This window comes from Oncorhynchus nerka, unplaced genomic scaffold, assembly GCF_034236695.1.
Source record: "Oncorhynchus nerka isolate Pitt River unplaced genomic scaffold, Oner_Uvic_2.0 unplaced_scaffold_841, whole genome shotgun sequence".
Classification (NCBI taxonomy): Eukaryota; Metazoa; Chordata; class Actinopteri; order Salmoniformes; family Salmonidae; genus Oncorhynchus; species Oncorhynchus nerka.
Window position 1 is genome coordinate 60,127 of NW_027040432.1, and position 6,930 is coordinate 67,056.

The following is a 6,930-nucleotide window of genomic DNA, read 5'->3' on the forward strand; positions in this document are numbered from 1 at the left end:
AGAGGTGCACAGAAGCATATTTATCTTCTTTATTATAAATAACCACCAGACAGGAGCGTATAGATTAGCTCAAGAGGTGTGCTGATATGCAGAAAATTAGACATTCAAATCCATAAATTATGCATTTCTGTTTATTACAGATCAGGACCAATTAGGTCATTTTGTTTCGTAATTCCTGTTAATGGGAGTAAATCCACTTCACGTAATGTAGTACAATAACCCCACAAAACAATATATAGATATGTTCAGACTCAAAACAATATATAGATATGTTCAGACTCAAAACAATATATAGATATGTTCAGACTCAAAACAATATATAGATATGTTCAGACTCAAGGCGCCTGGTCATAGCTGACAGGCAGTTCTCTCTTCAGACATCTTTGAATCTTAATTCAGAGCAGATATTTAAAAACAGGGTGTTTGAGGGAACGTGATCATGAAACCCAGATGGAGATTTGACTGTAAATTCTGTTACCAAAGTCTACATCTACACAGTTCTTCCACTAAGTTAGTTTTTGCTACATTTACCAGCAACAACTAGTTCAACGTAGTCCTTGTGCCGAGACTTGTATGGTTTGATAAACGCTCAAATAAAGTTTGTGTTTGGCATATATTTTAAAGTTTTTAAAAAGTCCAAGCGTAATTTGGTTAGCGTGGAATTGCCCACTCGTAAGTACAACGATCCCATTCAATTCACAATCAACTTAACAGCTAACTAAAAAAGAGATGACACTTCTATTTATTCTGGTATGTGAACAGATCTTATGGGCCAGTAACATCTATCGTTGGCCACATCTTTCCCTCCATTTAAAACACAGAGGGAAAACCCATAAAGTCCAGCGAGTGATCAGATCAACAACCTAGCGTTTAAAAGGGAAAGAAAGTCTCTCAGCCAGTCATCTCTGGCACTCAATGAGCACGTCCACACTGGGGGCAGGAGGGCTGGGGGGATGTCCACACTGGGGCAGGAGGGCTGGGGGGGGCATGTCCACACTGGGGGGCAGGAGGGCATGTCCACACTGGGGGGCAGGGAGGCTGGGGGGGCGCAGGAGGGGGCAAGGCACGTCCACACTGGGAGACTGGCCAACTGGGGGCATCGGTGTACTCACCACCCACTGGGAGACTCTGCCCACCAGTCATACACAGCTAGCTCTGCCCACCAGTCCAGCTAGCTCTGCCCTCAGTCCCATACAGCTCACCAGTCACACACAGCTAGCTCTGCCCACCAGTCACACACAGCTAGCTCTGCCCACCAGTCCCACACAGCTAGCTCTGCCCACCAGTCCCACACAGCTAGCTCTGCCCACCAGTCCCACACAGCTAGCTCTGCCCACCAGTCCCACACAGCTAGCTCTGCCCACCAGTCCCACACACACACAGCTTGCTCTGCCCACCAGTCCCACACACACACAGCTTGCTCTGCCCACCAGTCACACACAGCTAGCTCTGCCCACCAGTCACACACACACAGCCCATACAGCTAGCTCTGCCCACCAGTCACACACAGCTAGCTCTGCCCACTTAGTCACACACACACAGCTAGCTCTGCCCACTCAGTCACACACACACAGCTAGCTCTGCCCACCAGTCACCACACACAGCTAGCTCTGCCCACCAGTCACACACACACAGCTAGCTCTGCCCACCAGTCACACACACAGCTAGCTCTGCCCACCAGTCTCACACACACACATACAGCTAGCTCTGCCCACCAGTCTCACACACACACACAGTCCCATAGCTCTGCCCACCAGTCCCACACAGCAGCTCTGCCCTGCCCACCAGTCCCACACACAGCTAGCTCTGCCCACCAGTCCCATACACAGCTAGCTCTGCCCACCAGTCCCACATACAGCTAGCTCTGCCCATGCCTACCAGTCACATACAGCTAGCTCTGCCCAACAGTCACTGCCCACACACAGCTAGCTCTGCCTACCAGTCACACACAGCTAGCTCTGCCTACAGAGTTACACACAGCTAGCTCTGCCACAGAGTTACATACAGCTAGCTCTGCCCAACAGTCACAACACAGCTAGCTCTGCCCACCAGTCACACACAGCTAGCTCTGCCACAGAGTTACATACAACAACTGTCCTAATAAAACAAACATACACTATCTGCCCACTAGTCCCACACAGCTATCACAGAGTTACAAATGAGCTCTGTCGACATGGTCCCACACAGCTAGCTCTGCCCACCAGTCCCACACAGCTAGCTCTGAAACCAGTCCCATGATAGCTCTGCCCACAGTCCCACAGCTAGCTCTGCCCACCAGTCAAACCAGACTGATAGTCAGTCACACACAGCTAGCTATGAAACCAGACTGATAGCTCTGTTACAGACACACAGATAGCTCTGGAAACCAGTCACACAGCTAGTCCTGTTATAGAGAGTGAGATCTGCCCACCAGTCCCATGAGCTAGCTCTGCCCACTCAGTCCCATACAGCTAGCTCTGCCCACCAGTCCCATGAAACCAGACTGCCCACCAGTCTCCCATACAGCTAGCTCTGCCCACCAGTCACACACAGCTACTCTGCCCACCAGTCTGTCACAGACAGCTAGCTCTGCCCACCAGACACACAGCTAGCTCTGCCATAGAGTTACATGCAGAACAACTGTAATAAAACAAACAGACACTGATAGTCTGTTACAACATCACATATGTAAATGACCAGTCGACATTGTCCTGTATAACTGCATTTAAATACACAGAGGAGATATGAAACAAGACTGATAGTCTGTTATAGAGAGGAGATATGAAACCAGACTGATCGTCTGTTATAGAGAGGAGATATGAAACAAGACTGATAGTCTGTTATAGAGAGGAGGAGATATGAAACAAGACTGATAGTCTGTTATAGAGAGGAGGATATATGAAACAAGACTGATAGTCTGTTATAGAGAGGAGAGATATGAAACAAGACTGGATAGTCTGTTATAGAGAGGAGGAGATATGAAACAAGACTGATAGTCTGTTATAGAGAGGAGAGATATGAAACCAGACTGATAGTCTGTTATGTTGCTAGTTACATACAGTGCTACCAGTATGTAGGTTGAGTTGCCGAGGTTGAGTTTGCCGCGTAAGTCTGTATCTGTGTGTGTTAGAACAGCTACTGTAAAACACACACACACTAGTCTGATGCTGTCCTAAAGGTCTCCTCTGCTTCCCCTGACCTGCTACTGAGTTGAGTCCCAAATGACAAACTATCCTGTATATAGCACCCTACAGGGCCTGGTCATGTAGGGAATAGGTAGTACTAGTAGTGTACTATGTGGGAATAGGATGCCATATGGGACACAGATAAAACTCTCCCAGCAGGAAGATGGTTTTGAACACACAGCCTCTGCTTTAGCCATCATTGGTCTGGTAGAAACAAGTTCCTAAACGACCTCTGTTCTGGGGCCCGTGTTCAAAACAGGAGCGCTGATCTAGATCATCCTCTTCTCTGTCCATGTAATATTATCCATTACAACGATAAGACAAAACAGATGTGAGATCAGCCTTGAGATAATATAATATACATGGCCCCTGGCCAAAAAACGGTGAACGCTGGGTGGAGAAGTACTTGGCAGTATGTTCCATGTGTCGGGAAGTATCATCTACACTATAGAAGGTGGGAGGTCAGTGATTGAAGGATTCCACACTGTTCAACCCTCTCCGTTTTAGTTTGAACGTTCGGACACAATATCAAATACAACAGGAAGGAATGGAACTCATACCAACGTGGAGAACATTCTAGACCCGCTAATGGAAGAAAAAACCAGAATAGATGCGTTAGTTTTTTCCATAACAATAAGATAAACCCTTAAGTCCGTCAGAGACGGAAAATGTTTCAGAAGTCCATATTAAATTTTAGATTTTTTTTATAACACCTCAAATATATAGAAATATAAAACACTACAAGAAACGTTTCAATGTTTGAACAACAAAGAAGTGTGTATATTTTTTATCATGATGCATCAACAATGATTCCGCATATAACTTCACTACAAATGTATCCACATCATCAGGAGAACAGACGTTATGGTTGGGAAGTTCCAATGCCTGGGATACGACTTGTCTCAATTACAGACGTTAGTGTTTTTTGAGTCCTGTGTTCAACCAACAGTTCCACACGCACACGCCACATCAGCAGTAACTGATGAAAACACAGGGACCATTGCTTTTACCTTTCCAACGTTTATTACCCCGAATTCTGTTTAAATTCATCATTCTACATACACTCCCATTCCACTTTTTTTTTCTCTTCCAAAGGGCTCATCAAAATGTCAAGCGTGTCACTCCAAAAATAATTGCGCTTCTATCCAAGGGAAAACGTAGGCTAACCATTTGCACAAAAACGACAAATCATATTGTGTAATACCGTGCGCAAAGTTTGCCTGGTATAATTACTTACGGTTTGGCGTAAAGTTTGTAGGGGAATAAAAGTTGGTGCAACGGAGTGGTCGGTCTCCTTGTCCTGTTGTGTGAGCGAGCTGTCTGTTGACTTTGGACTGGTAATAACAAAGCCAAGAGTGGAACAACACGACGCGGAGCGGAGCGCGGACGGGACCGAGAAGAGATCTTAGCTCTGAAAAGCCGGGCGTTACGTAACCAGCTGTTAACTTTTTAGAAAGGCTCAGCGTCAGCAACAAGCATGTTAGTGTAACGGCTGGAAACAGAGCGAGGGAATCCTCTGTAGTTCCCACCATTTTAACGAGCCTGCGCGATGCCCTTCTTTAACCCCTAAATCCCCGTGACGCTTCGAGCGTAATTATCATGTCTGTATAGAACAAAACATCAGATGCATTGATTGGGTAGGGCCACAGATTGAAATTGTATTTCTTTTCCTATACCATTGCACGTTGACTTACATTGAGGTATAATAAGTCAACGCGGATGATGTAGTGAAGAGAGATTTGACTTATAGATGGGTTTTATTGCAGGTTGAAAGTAGGTTGATGCTGTCGGTAGGGGCTATACTGTCATGAAACCATTAAGCTGTGGCCCTAAAGCTGCAGCTACTAATAGCAAATAATACCCTGCGGGCGCAGAGTCTATTCCAGATTCATCTCATTGGACAGATAAAGGCAGAGCCCCCAGAGCTTTGGACAAGTAACCTGAAGGTTGCAAGATCAACTCTAGAGCTGACAAGGTAAACATCTTCGCTCTGCCCCTGAACAAGGCAGTTAACCCACTGTTCCTAGGCCGTCATTGAAAATAAGAATTTGTTCTGAACTGCCTAGAAAAATAAAAATCCACCCATATGGTATCATCTCATTGACAGATAAAGACAGAACCCTCATGATGATCACCCATATGGTATCATCTCATTGGACAGATAAAGACAGAACCCCCATGATGATCCACCCATATGGTATCATCTCATTGGACAGATAAAGACAGAACCCCATGATGATCCACCCATATGGTATCATCTCATTGGACAGATAAAGACAGAACCCCCATGATGATCCACCCATATGGTATCATCTCATTGGACAGATAAAGGCAGATTTAAATTTTTTATTTTACCTTTATTTAACTAGGCAAGTCAGTTAAGAACACATTATTATTATTTTCAATGACGGCCTAGGAACAGTGGGTTAACTGCAACCTTCCTGGTTACTAGTCCAACACTCTAACCACTAGTCTACCTGCTGGTTACTAGTCCAACACTCTAACCACTAGACTACCTGCTGGTTACTAGTCCAACACTCTAACCACTAGTCTACCTGCTGGTTACTAGTCCAACGCTCTAACCACTAGGCTACCTGCTGGTTACTAGTCCAACGTTCTAACCACTAGGCTACCTGCTGGTTACTAGTCCAACGCTCTAACCACTAGGCTACCTGGGTTACTAGTCCAACACTTCAACCACTAGGCTACCTGCTGGTTACTAGTCCAACGCTCTAACCACTAGGCTACCTGCTGGTTACTAGTCCAACACTCTCCAACCACTAGGCGACCTGCTGGTTACTAGTCCAACACTCTAACCACTAGGCGACCTGCTGGTTACTAGGTCCAACACTCTAACCACTAGTCTACCTGCTGGTTACTAGTCCAACACTCTAACCACTAGACTACCTGCTGGTTACTAGTCCAACACTCTAACCACTAGGCTACCTGCTGTTACTAGTCCAACACTCTAACCACTAGGCTACCTGCTGGTTACTAGTCCAACACTCTAACCACTAGGCTACCTGCTACATGTCCAACGTCAACCACTAGGCTACCTGCTGGTTACTAGTCCAAAGGTCTAACCACTAGGCTACCTGCTGGTTACTAGTCCAACGCTCTAACCACTAGTCTACCTGCTGGTTACTAGTCCAACACAACCTGCCGCCCCTCCACCTAACCACTAGTCTACCTGCCGCCCTCCACTCTAAACCACTAGTCTACCTGCTCTTTCCTCCACTCTAACCACTAGTCTACCTGCCGCCTCCACTCTAACCACTAGTCTACCTGCCGCCCCTCCACTCTAACCACTAGTCTACCTGCCGCCCCTCCACTCTATCCACTAGTCTACCTGCCGCCCCTCCACTCTAACCACTAGTCTACCTGCTGCCCCTCCACTCTAACCACTAGTCTACCTGCCGCCCTCCACTCTAACCACTAGTCTACCTGCCGCCCCTCCACTCTAACCACTAGGCTACCTGCCGCCCCTCCACTCTAACCACTAGTCTACCCTGCCGCCCCTCCACTCTAACCACTAGGCTACCTGCCGCCCCTCCACTCTAACCACTAGTCTACCTGCCGCCCTCCACTCTAACCACTAGGCTACCTGCCGCCCCTCCACTCTAACCACTAGGCTACCTGCCGCCCCTCCACTCTAACCACTAGGCTACCCTGCTGCCCCTCCACCCTCCACTCTAACCACTAGGCTACCTGCCGCCCTCCACTCTAACCACTAGGCTACCCTGCTGCCCCTCCACCCCTCCACTCT

General features: G+C 47.1%; 1 protein-coding gene across 1 annotated transcript in view; it reads right to left on the reverse strand.

Moving 5' to 3' along the window:
* The window catches only part of LOC135571029 (CD82 antigen-like), a 54,778-nt gene extending 50,310 nt beyond the window's left edge, over positions 1–4,468 (reverse strand). The window contains exon 1 of the mRNA XM_065016843.1: positions 4,402–4,468. The gene's annotated coding sequence lies outside the window, so the exon portion shown is untranslated. The remainder of the gene's footprint in view (positions 1–4,401) is intronic.
* Between the last annotated feature and the right edge of the window lie 2,462 nt (positions 4,469–6,930).